Below are 13,588 nucleotides of genomic sequence, written 5' to 3' on the forward strand. Positions count from 1 at the left end.
ATGCATCTAAGGAAGGGACTTCAGCTCGAACAATCAAGTCCCGTAGATTTCGAGGACGCCTGTAAGCCAATGTGGGGCCGTTGGGGATGGCGCGGGCAAGGCGATCTGAAGTATGGAGGATATGATGATTGTCATTAGTGATTTTGCGAAGGGGAGGGAGATTGGGGTGAAACGTTGCCATGGCATCAGGGGCCTTTCCTGTGAGAGCTAGATTTCTGGGGATAGCTTTAGCTCTGGCAATGGCACGATGAACTTGGCGAGAGCTGTGACCCCTGGCCACCAAGTTGTTCCTCAGTATCTGTGTATGGCGGGAGAAATCGGAATCATTAGAACAAATTCTTCTGAGTCTGAGTGCCTGGCTAAACGCTATGCCAGTTTTGCAGTGCCTGGGGTGACAGCTGGAGGAGTGGAGGTACTGGTGGGTGTCTGTGGGTTTGGAATACAGGTCAGTGGTTAGTGAGTTGCCTTGCTTGCGGACGGTGACATCCAGAAAGTGGGTTTGGTGAGCCGAGAACTCCGATGTGAATTTGATGGTTCTGTGGAAGGAATTGATGTGGTTAGTGAAGGTCAAGAGACTGTCCTCATCACTGGTCCAGATGAAAAAAACATCATCAATATATCTCCACCAGATCCAAGGGCGACATGGGGCCGAGGCAAGAATGCGTTCTTCGAGGTCGCCCATGAAGAGGCAAGCCATCGACGGGGCCATGCGAGTGCCCATTGCAGTGCCGTGTACCTGTAGATAGTGTTCACCAAGGAAGGAAAAATTGTTCTTCGTTAGTATAAGTCTCATGAGGGTGCCAACATCACTGATGGGGGAGAGTCGTGTGTCCTGCCTTGGCCAGAGCCAAGGAGCAAGCACGAACACCCTCCTCATGTGGGATGTTGGTGTACAGAGATGAGACGTCGAAAGTCCCAATGATGGCTGTGCTGGGAATCTGGTCCTTGATTCCTTCAAGCTTGCGTAGGAAGTCTGGGGTGTCGTGAATGTATGACGAAATCTGTGGGACAAGGGGTTTGAGAAAACTGTCAATGAACAGGGAGATGCGTTCCGTGGGTGAGCCATTACCGGAGATGATGGGTCTACCGGGGTTGCCAGCCTTGTGAATCTTGGGTAGAAGGTAAAATCTGGCAGTCCTACAATCACAGGGAGAAAGAAATTTGTGAGCTTTCTTGGTCAACTGGTCACGTGATCGCATATCGTCAAGTACCTGTTGTATATCTCGACAGAAAGTGCCTGTGGGGTCAGAGTCAAGGCGGGTATAGTTAGTGCGATTATCCAACTGGCGATGGGCCTCATCAATGTACTGCTGACGATCCATGATGACCACAGCTGAACCTTTATCTGCTGGCTTGATGATGATGTCGGTGCGAGAGCGCAAGGAGTTGAGAGCCAGGCGCTCCTCTCTGGGGAGATTATCATGAGTCCTGTGGGGGAAGTTGTCCGGGTTAGTGACTTGGGAATTGATAACTTGAACGTATGTCTCTATGGCTGGCACACGATTCTTGGGGGGTACCCATGAACTCTTGACTCGAAAAGGCTCTGGCTCGCACGGTTCACTGTCCAGGAAAAACTCACGCAGACGGATTCTACGGTAGTATTCCGTGAGATCTTGGCTGAGCTGAACCTGGTTCACAGAACGGGGAGCGGGACAAAAATTGAGACCCTTGGAGAGAAGTTTGTGCTCTGCGTCAGATATTGATGAGGAAGAAAGATTAACCACAGTGTTGACAGGGGGTTCTGGCGGTGGCGTGGTAGATGGGGACCTAGGACGTCTGAAACGTCTGTGTCTGCGTTGCTGTTGCTTGGCAAGCAAGCCACCAATCTTCTTGTTTCTCCTGTTGAGTAGGACAGAGTCAAGGTTAGACAAACCCCTTTCAATCTCATCATGGAAATTCCTGTACGTGGAGTCAGAACAACTGGATTTGAGTTGGGAGTCAAGGTGGGAAATATTCTGATGGAGGTCCTCACGTGTAAATTGACACTGCTGAGAGAGAATATTGATGAGTTTAATAGAGGCACCATGTAAAACTTGATTCCATCTCCTTTGAAGGTGTGGTGGGAGGTTTCCTAAGCAGGGAGTGTGAGACAGTTGCAAACCTTTGGGGATAAATCGAGAGAGGGAGTAAAAACTGTAGTTATCCTGATGGTAGGAAAAGCGTAAGGCCTTTTCCTTTGCCTTTCTGAGCTGTTGGAAAGTGCAAATGGTGTCACTCATATCTGTAGAAAGGGAGAGAATAAGTGGTTAATACAATAAATCAGTGGAGGAACACGAAGACAAATAGTACAAGTCAAATGGAGTTGCTCATGCCTTTTGAAGGGACAGAGCAAAACAAAATTGTAGGTACCTGTGGTGTGGAGAGAACAGTTTGATTAGTACATGATATAAAACGATCAAAAGAAGGAACAAAACACAATAGTTTTTTATAGTCAACTTTCCTTTTGTGTCTCCTTTGGTCCACTTCGGGCCCTCTCTTACCTGCTAATTCCTACATATGCATTATTCCTTATACTTATAGGCCGTAGGCCATACCCACTAGATTTTATGTCTACCACAGTGCCCTCTGGGCCAATACCCGATACCCATGATGCCAAGCGGCATATCGCCCTCTTTTCTTCTAGTGCCGATCAGGTGTAGTTGTATGCTATTGAAGCTCTCTCAATATACGATTTTCGCTAGCTCTAGAAGTGTTTATGCTCTAAGCACCGTCGATATATCGATATATCGATTTCATCGATATTGGTTTGATATCGATATCGCCGATGTTAGTTATTTGGTAATATCGATATATCGAAAATATCGGATTTTGGAGAAATATCGAAAATATCAAAACTTCGGAAACATCGATATTGAAAAATATATCGAAAATATCGCTACTGAGGAACGAACTTTATTAAAAAAATACGAAAGGGCATCGTCACATTACCCTAATTTTCGATAAGCCACTACGTTGGTTCTCACGCTGAGTGAAAAATGTCCCTGTAGCTTATATTCCAGGCAGCGTATACGGCGACATTTGAAAAATAAATTCAGTCACCTATCTCAGTCTCGCACTCAAAATTTGCATACACTTTGCCTCGAAAATATCACCAAATTTATCCTCCAAAACAGAGAATTATTTGCTAACCAAACGTACGTAGACTATCACCACGTGCTGATGATATCGCTATGCACAGCAGCCTGTATCCCAGGCCCATCCCATGTAGGCGACGTACGTAATACGGACGCTAGAACCACAGGCGGCGTCGGACGGGCCAATCAAAAGACCACGTGATAAACGCTGCTAAAAATTTGGAATCGCACTTACGATCCAGACATGAGGAGTGCCCGGAGCATCAGTGCGATACCAAATTATCCGCAGCATTTATCACGTGGATCACACCATTACGGTCTAGGGGTGTACCTTTAGAACAATTTACCAGCATTTCCACCGTTTCGGAATTAAAACACCGAATCCCGGCGTCAGTTTTGTTTGTGATTGAGAATATATACGTTACGAAATGCCGAGCGTTGGAACTTTCTGTTGATATTTGCTGGAATTCACGGTCTCAAAGTAATGATGAGTTCCAAAATAACCTCTTGTGATGTGTCGCATTTTGCTTAATCTTCATTCTGTTCTGTACTTCCCCCATCCATCAGTAGCCCCTTTAAAATGCACTGTCACCATGGATATACAGTCGAGTCTCTTTATAACAAACTCGTTGGGACCTAGCCAAATTGTTTGTTATATCAGAATGTTGTATTAAGAGGAACATCAGTCCCATTCATTGTGCACATAAATGCACAGTCGGGACCAAGGCTTTATGTTTGTTATAACCAGAATTTTGTATTAACAGAGTTTGTACTAACGAGAGTCGACTGTACAGTTGCCTAGCAACACCATGTCGGTAGGAAGTTTGTAGGCTTCATTGCCCTTCCCATACCAGTACTCAATGTCCCTTGGTAATCAGTTTGCCATTAACGTCGGTCTGCAAACTCCACCCTTATTTGCATAATCATAAATATGCATTGCCACTCTTAAAAAACGTAATTCGTTGATAATATCTAAAATAACAATGATTGATTGAACATTTCAGACTTTATGTGTACAAAATTTAAGAATCACTAATGATGACATCTGTTGCAGTATCATGGACATTTTGGTGCAAAAATGAATTTCACTTTTTGATACTGTGAATTGAAAGGTGTACTGTATGATATAGATTACGAAATCACTCCTGCATACTTAGGCAGATGCCATGAGATCTGTAAGTGAAGGGTCTGGTGTTGTCATTGCACATTGACTACATCACTCGTCATGTTTGGGGTTCACGACTTAATACGTCCCCACGCAGATTCGGTGTCAAGCCTTAAACGAAAGAGTAGATACCATGCAATTCGTCGTCGTCGTCACGGGAAACAGAGTAGCACGCAAGCGCTATTGCTCCCATGGTTTCAGGAATTGTCAGCTACGCTGGTGTCTCTGGTCCCCCAGCATCCGGCGCTAGCGCCAGCTCCTGTTAATTTATCGACTCCTCCTTGGCGTTAACCCACGTCCACGGAACGCAGGGATGAATTGTCAATTTGCCCATCGGAAAGATTCTCGGACTCCAACTCCGACGTCGGGCGAAGTTTCTGACCGTCTCGGGGGCCATGCATGACCAACCGGCCCCACAAGGAAACCGGGCAGCACAAGAAGCCACCATGGGCGAGGCCTCGGGTTCGGGCAGACCACCTGCGGCCTCGGGTTCGGCCCCGGTTGCGGCCCCGGGTGTGGCCCCGGCCTCAGAAATAGACGGCGACCCGTTATCCGGTGATGATCATTCTTCCGGAGAAGAATCAGCTAATGTCACCCCCCTTTTGGCGGCTGACCTCCAATTTCGGACAGTCATGAAAGATATGGTCTGAGCGCTCAAGATGCTGGCAGAGAAAGAACCACAGACTGGGCAGGATGAACGGCAGTCTTTGTCCCGGGGATAAACATTCCTGGCGTTCCCTATAGATAAAGTTTGTAGGGACCTCATTGGAGCTGTGGTGGCACATAAAAAATGGCAGTCCAAAGATAGTATTAAAGCACGGACTTTTCGGGTGCCGCTGAAAGATCATGACAAATATGTAGCGGTGCCTGTAATCCCGGATGCAGCCAAGGATAAAATGGCGACTGACAGAGGCAACCGGGCGTCGGGGAAATCCCCGTTTTTCGACCGCGTGCATGGCAAATTGGAAGATACCCTGGCGAAGGTGGATATAGCCTTACATTTTGGGTTGAAAGTCAGTTGCTTTTTACAGCTGCTTTCCAAATTGTTGGTCTGTGCTTGTGAAGCTGACTCTGATGTTTCCCCAGAGTCCACTAAAATGGCTTTCCAATGTATGGATGAGCATTTACAGCTGTGCATGGAACAGTTTACATGAATCTCTATTTTCGCTACAATGGTGCGAAGGTCGAATGTATTGGATACAATTTTTCTCCCTTCTGATGGAGTGCGGGCACGCCTCGATGCTCTTCCATTTTTTGGTTCTGACTTATTTAACAATAAGTTTCAAGAACTGATGGAGAAAGAAGCAAACGGATAGAGGCCACTGAAAAGATAAACCTCCGTATTAGTCATCTGAGGTTAAAGGATCTCGGCCTGCTAGGCGTGGGAACAAAGCATCTTTTCAGCCTTTACCTCGCAAACCACCACGGCCTTTTCGTCCCCGAACAAGCCAACTTGCTGCAGCCACAACCACAACCACTACAGCTCAATCTTCGACTGCCCTGACATATACATCCTTGGCAGCTTATTACCAGCCATTGTCCTTTGGCCGTTAAGGGAGACGTGGAGGGTCCTCCTTTACCCCTCGCTCTGGGTTTTGGAGGGGGACCTAGGCATAAATGACAGTCTCCCCGTTTCGGCCCCCGATCTCAGGCCCGTCGCACAGTGTTGGATTCCCTACCCATTCAGTCATGGGTGGCAACTTTAGATCTAAAGGACGCCTACCTCCATGTGCCCATTCGGGACTTGCATTCGAAATTCCTCCGATTCATGTATGCAGGAGTAACCTACAAGTTCATCGTTCTTCCATTCGGGCTCCCAGCCACACCAAGGGTTTTCACACAAAGGTTGTGGCAGCCGTCCTCAGACAAAGAAGTTTCTGATCTTCGTTTATCTGGACGACTGGTTGATTGTGGGCATGGCCGAACATCAGGTATGTCAAGCAGTCACCACCACAATGGAAATTGCAGGAAGTCTGGGATTTCTGAACAACGAAAAGTCACATCCCATACCATCAACTCGCCCAACCTTTCTGGGGGCGGAACTGGATCTATCCTGCGGCATAGCCTGTCCCACTCGGGAACGACTGGAGAATCTGGTGGAATGTGCAGTTCTGCTAATGTCAGCCTACACAGCCCCAGCAGTGGCTTGGCTCTGCCTCTTGGGCCTGATGGCCAGTATGGTAGATCTGATCCCTTCCTGCCGGTTGTACATGCGGCCAATACAGCTGCATCAACTTGCCCACTACAGGCCAAAACGTGACCCACTGTCCAAGCTTGTGCCAGTGCTCCCCCTGGTCCACCATCATATCATGTGGTGGAGCAACCCACGCAATCTGTCATCCGGTTGAAGGTTTCATCTTCCCCAACCGACATTGACACTTACAACAGATCATCAAACAACGGCTGGGAGCACACACAGGAGAGGATTCAGTCGCCAGTACTTGGTCTCCAGTAGAATGGGCTCTCCATATCAATGTCCTGGAACTACTGGCTGTGGGAAAAGCTCTGATCTATTTCCAAAGGGAGACTGCGGGAAAGATTGTTCGGGTTGGTTCAGACAACTCGACTGTCGTCTCCTACATCAACCGACAAGGGGGCACCCGGTCCAGCCGCTTATGCATGTACACATGGAAACTTCTCCAATGGAGCATTTCCAACAACATAACTTTGATGGCAGTACACTTGGCAGGAAGGCTGAATGTCATGGCCAATGCCCTGTCCAGAGGCAAAGTCCTCCCCACAGATTGGATGCTCCACCCTACAGTGGTACAGGGCATCTTCTTAACACTCGACAGGACCCACATAGACCTATTCACCTCAGCCCTGAACAATCAGCTCCCAGTGTATTGCAGCCGGGTTCCTGACCCGCAAGCTTAGGCAATGGATGCACTTTCACTGAGTTGGGGGAACATGTTTGCTTATGGGTTCAACCCAATCTCTCTCCTACCATGTGGGATAACAAAAGTGGAGACAAAACAGTGCAAGCTTCTACTGATCTCCCCCTTTTGGCCAAGACAACCATGGTCTTAAAGGCTCACCCGCCTACTGATACACCCTCCAATCCTGTTGCCACAGCAGACCGACCTCCTGAGTCAGCCCCGGTCGGGGTTTCTTCACCCAGACCTAGAGAAACTCAATCTAACCTGCAGGTTATTGTCGAATCTTCTCTCCGAACAGCAGGCCTTTCGGCAAACGCTGCAACCGTGGCAGCCAACGGCCGAAGGGAGTCCGCACGTCGGACATACAATGGCAGAGTACAACATTATCTTAGATGGTGCAGAAGGGAAGCTGCTGATCCCTGATCTGCACCTTTAACCGCCATTGGGGACTTTCTAATGGCACTCTTTTCGCAAGATATGTCCGTGGCAACTATTAGGGGTTGTCGCTCGGCAATTGCTGCCATCCATAAGGAATTTCCGGATGGTTCAACTATTTCGACTAGTAATGCACTTCTCAACTTCTCAAGGGCATGTTTATTGAGTGGCCCCCGCAACGCCGTCTGGTACCCTCTTGGGATTTGGGTAAGGTCCTGCAAGTGTTAGCCAAGCCTCCATTTGAGCCACTTTCCAGGGCTTCCCTGATGAACCTGACTGTGAAAACGTTTTTTCTTCTAGCTGCGGCCACAGCCAGAATGCAAAGTGAGCTCCATGCACTTACAATTGCTGATGGACACATCAGATGGGAGCCACATGGTGTCCGACTGATACCTAGCCAAGGTTTCCTGACCAAAAACCAGTTAGCCTCGTTTTCCCCCAGACATCTTCGTTCTGCAGATAAAGACTGTCTCGGACTACTTACTTGTTGTAGCACAAGTCCGCATCAATCACTTCACCAAAAAGACTTTGCCCAAACGCTGCCTAGACCGCCATCTTCTTCTAAAAGACCCTCTGGTGGCCACCATCTACTTGGTTGAGGTTCGGAACCGCTTTGATGCTCTTGGTGAACTGCCTGACTCTGTTGAAGACTCGTGGGTCTCTTTCCGTGATACAGTTCTCGGTGCCGCTGAGGCTGCTGTACCTTCCTGCCGTTCTAAGTGTCGCCTCTGGCTCACCGAAGGGACCCTTGACATCATTGAGCAGAAACGAGCTGCCTGTCTGAGCTGCAACCATGTCGAAAGCCACGGCCTGGTGGGGATATACAAGGCCAAAGCGAAGCAAGACCGTGATGCTTGGTATGACTCCATTGTCTCTGAGGCCGAAGCTTACCTGAGATAAAATAATCTCCACCCCGCCTTCAAGGCAGTCAAGCGTCTTCGCGGATGCAGCAAGCATTGAGCTTCATTCCGATCTCCAAGGCGGATGGTTCTCCCTGCAACACTGTTCCGCTGGAATGACCACTTCAACAAGTCTCTGAACTTTCCACCAGCAACGCCCAGACCACATGAAGTCCCACCTCCTGAATCTTTGGTCTCTGATCTCAACTGTGATCCCCCATCTCTGGGTGAAGTGTCTTCTGCTATTCGCAAGTTGAAGTCAGGTCGTGCTGCAGGAGAGGACGGCATCTTCCCTCAGTATCTCAAATCTGCAGATGTGCCCATAAGTAGGGCTCTTCATAAGATTTGTTCTAACATCTGGTCCTCGGGTTTTGTTCCAGCAGACTGGAAAGATGGAATATTTCTTCCTTTCTACAAAGGGAAAGGGTCAAAAATGGCTTGCAGCAGTTACCGTCCCATCACCCTGCAGTTACCGTCCCATCTACTCCCAATCTTTCCACTTCAGATGCAATTCTTGCTTTGCGTATACTTTGCTGAATTTCACCATGAGTACAATCACCCCCTTTCAGTCGCTTACGTGGACATCAAGGAAGCCTTTGACTCTGTAGCCAGCTTTGGGATATCCTCTCCTCAAAGGGAATCCTGGACACGATTTTAGATCTTATCATGGTTTTACACCTAGACACAAGAGCCAAGGTCAGGGTTGGCAACGAACTATCTCCCTCCTTACTGACTTCCTCCGGAGTTCGGCAGAGCTGCGTGCTGGCACCAACCTTGTTCTGCTCAGCCATGGACACAATCCTGTCACAATGTGAGGATTCACTGGGAATTGATGTAGGCGAGCACAGGTTTACCGACCTCCTGTATGCAGATGATGCCATCCTCTTCACTAAGGATCCAACCAGATGGGGGGAACTTCTCGCAACCTTGGAGCGTGAGGCCAGTTACATAGGCCTTAAACCATCATGGACAAAAACCAAGGTTCAGTTACTATGCGGTCAAGCACCTGTTCAAATTTCCCTGGATTCCGATGTTGTCGAACCCGTTGAGTCCTTTTGTTATCTTGGGTCAGTATCCCAAGATTCATCAGGTTTCTGCAGTAAGGACATACTATGCAGAATCGGCATCGCCAGTACCATCATGGGCCAACTTGATCATCTTTGAAGGAGCAAGGCCAGTCTTTCAGTAAAACTTCGGTTTTATTGCTCGTGTGTGCTCTCTGCCCTCCTTTATGGGTCCAAAACCTGGACACTACGCAAGAAAGAAGATGAACGCATTCAAGCTTTTCACATGCAGTGTCAGCGTCGCATACTTGGAATCCGATGGTTTGACTTCATTTCCAACGCAATCATCCAGCAGAGTATGGGGCTTGGTAGCATTTTGTCTGAGATCTCAGGGAGGCGACACACCCTTTTTGGTCAAGTTTGGCGCCTCCAACCTCCTGCTCCTTCTTGTCTTGCCCTTGATGCTTCTGTCCAGTTCCACCTTGAGCAACAGTCTGCCACCTGGTCCAGGCCTCGTGGTCGTCCCCGGCTTACCTGGCTTAAGCAGGTTGCAGATGCTGTGCAGCTGTCACCAATCGAGTGCTGGTCTCTTGCCCCTCACCGGGGAGGTTTGGGGTCACTACAACCCACTGATGGTCAAGTGCAGCAGTAGTAGTACCGTAATTTTCGGAATATAAGCCGCGCGGCGTATAAGCCGCAGCACGCAAAAATCTGCAAATTAAGATTTGAAGTCGTCGTATAAGCCGCACCGGCGTATAAGCCGCACCGACCGCTGCGGTTTCAATTTTGTAAGGCCTCCAAATTCTAGTCAAAATGCTCTGAACCAGTTCCATTTACACTACAGAAGCTATTAAAAGGGCCACAAAAGTTATATCAAATCATTTACAATCGATACTTTTACAAACATATATGGGAATTGATGAGAAATAAACACCGGGAACTGCTGCCGGCTGCCCCGTCATAGCCCGGCAGCCTGCGCCACGCACGCCGGTGAATGACAACATTTTCCCACAGCACGTGGGAGAGTATGAAACCCACCGTGTGTTGTCTGACTGGAGCGCTACAAATCTTGCTTTGTGGCAACAGATGCTGATTTGTTTTGTCCTACGAATAAACATGCAGGTCCGTTTTTACCTCAAAACTTATCAAATTGTTGCGATTACTAAGGAGTAGTTGCGATAAAAATTCAAGTTTCAATCGTAACTTTCTTCGGAAATAGCCAAAACGAAGCGGACATTTTAATAGACGAATCCATTAATTTTGTAAGGGGTGATTTAGTCCCTCTTTTGAGTTTTACATCGTTTCTTGAATACATTTCAAGAAAACAAAATATATTGTGACGTTGAACAACTGATTATGTAATAAAAAAAATGTTTCGAATGCCATAACAATTTTAGTCGTCTTTTTTTTTTTTTTAACAGCGGAAATATTGGTAATTATTGTTCCCAAGAAAGAACACCCCTTTATTACCACAAATGGTGTGGTCCGCCTGGGGGGAAAGCATGCTGCATATCGCTGCTGCACTGTACCAGTATCACGTACGGCTGGTTGCAAGTGTCAAAGACAACTTTCATCACCGTACTTTTTACCGCTCGGTACCTTTACGTGAGACGTGGTTTCGGTTTGTTAATGACTTTCTTAATTTATAATTCATTTCAGCAACACATCTCTTCTTGTACCAGTACATAAAATACACATGTGAATCTTATTTTTATTCTTCAAGGCTCGGCGTATAAGCCGCCCTGTATATAAGCCACAGTAAACATTTTCATGGGCAAATTCAACGTATAAGCCGCGGCTTATATTCCAAAAATTACGGTAGTATATCTACTGAACCGAAAGTCTGATCGGGTTCAAACTCAGTAAGTAGGTATTTTGAGCCGTGTTATAGAAAAAATTGCTGTGACGTCGCGATGACGTCATCATGTGATTTTTATATGAATAATTCAATTTTGGACCTTTAAGTCATATCTCATCAATGGAACGTACTAAATTCGAAATTCTTTTTGTAATAGGTTTGTTAGGTCGTAGATAGATACAGAAAATTTCGAAAAATGTGTGACGTCATCATGACGTCACCAAAATGTGATTTTTGATTCACACAAGGGTATGTCTGATCGTTATGAAACTTGGTGGGTAGGTAGGTATTGATAACAGCATTCAAAATCTGAAGTGACGTCATCATGACTCATCATCTGATTTTTTATTCATTTAAAAATTTTTAATATTGTCTTCTCATTACCAAAAATTACATAAAATACAATCCGATTGACTTCAAACCTGGCACACACTTTAGACCAGCTTCTGAACATTCTGTTTTCCATAGGACAAACACTGAGCTGTTTCAACCATTTTAGCAGCAACTGCCATGACAAAGTTTCATCCAAATCGAATGAAAACGTACAACACCCCACTTTGGGACTTCTTTTTTGGGGTCTTTTTTTTTTTTTTTTAACATCGGATCGACACTCAGACCACCATTTATAGAATACTCATGTATGTTTTCATTCGATTTGGATGAAACTTCGTCATGGCAGTTGCTGCTAAAATGGTTGAAACAGCTCAGTGTTTGTCCACAAACACATATCTAGTTTTTCTTGTTCCCCCCCCCCCCACTTTTTCCCCATAGGAAAACACGTGTTTTTGTTCTACACAGGACTTTGGGACTTTTTTCACATCCTATCGACTTCAAACCTGGCACATACTTAGACCACCATCTGAAGATTAAGGCCGAATCATGACGTTATCGTGACGTCATCACGTGTCACGCGACATCTTATAAGTGCATATTTTAAGGCCCTATATCTACAAAACCAGAAGTCCGATTGGGTTCAAACTTGATATGCAGGTATTCCGGGATGTGTAATATAGACAAAAATTGCAGTGACGTCATGATGATGTCATCATGTGATTTTATATGAATTATCCAATTTTTGGACCTTTTACTCATATCTCATCAACAGAACGTGGTAAATTTGAAATTCTTTATGTAAAAGGTTTGTTAGGTCATAGATAGATGCACACAATTTTGTAAAATGTGTGACGTCATCATGACGTCATCAAAAACCTGATTTTCTGATTAACATATATAGGGTATGTCCATTCGTTATGAAACTTGATGCATAGGTAGGTATCGATAAAAGCATTCAAAATCTGAAGTGACGTCATCATGACGTCATCATCTGATTTTTTATTAATTTTTGCAATTTTACTATTTTCGGCTAATTACCAACAATAACAAACAAAACGATCCGATCAACTCCAAACGTGGCACACACTTAGACCACCATCTGAAGATTCATACATCATCATGTGTCACGTGACGTCATCCTAAATGTGCATAATTTAAGACCCTATATCTACAGAACCGGAAGTCCGATTGGGTTCAAACTTGGTATTTATGTATTCCGGGACGTGTTATAGACAAAAATTGCAGTGACGTCACGATGACGTCGTCATGTGATTTTATGTAAATTATTCAATTTTTGGACTTTTTACTAATATCTCATCAACTGAACTTGGTAAATTCAAAATTCTTTTTGCAAAGGTTTGTTAGGTCGAACAGCTCAGTGTTTGTCGAACAGCTCAGTGTTTGTCCACACACACATTTCTAGTTTGCATTTGTACATGTGTTTGATTTGACATATGTCTTTCTGTGCAACTTAGGGTAGAACCTAATTTTCATGTGAGTTAGCTCCGCTTCAGTTTTGGTTTTGGTATTCCTCATCGGAACCTTTCTCTGATAGATTGTTCCAATATAAATGATGGTCCAGGTGATAACAAAGAAAGTTACAATACTCACCGTCTCCGTAATGTTATTCATGATAAATACAAGAAACAGCGTTTGAACAACACTTTGGGTCACCACACACAATTTTAGCATTTCTTCATCACGCGTCCAGGCCATCAGCCATGACAAGCTCCAGTCAGAAGTCTATAAAGTAGACGCCATCTACACGCACACTGGACAGATGGTACAGATGAAAACCAGTTGATTCCCCGCCTTTAAAAACCTTATCTAAAAAGTCATGTGTAGAGATTGTGAGTGAAACTAAGCTCAAACAGGTGGTATTTGAGCAGATTATGTTCAGCGATCTTTCATAACTTGCTCTCCACTCGCGCATGGGCACAA

At 45.8% G+C, this 13,588-nt stretch overlaps 1 protein-coding gene across 1 annotated transcript in view; it reads left to right on the forward strand.

Moving 5' to 3' along the window:
* The window catches only part of LOC119723827 (phenylacetaldehyde reductase-like), a 117,566-nt gene that overhangs the window by 69,443 nt on the left and 34,535 nt on the right, over positions 1-13,588 (forward strand). The gene's annotated exons all lie outside the window — the stretch shown is intronic.

This window comes from Patiria miniata, unplaced genomic scaffold (assembly GCF_015706575.1).
Source record: "Patiria miniata isolate m_02_andy unplaced genomic scaffold, ASM1570657v1 HiC_scaffold_17, whole genome shotgun sequence".
In the NCBI taxonomy this organism is placed as follows: Eukaryota; Metazoa; Echinodermata; class Asteroidea; order Valvatida; family Asterinidae; genus Patiria; species Patiria miniata.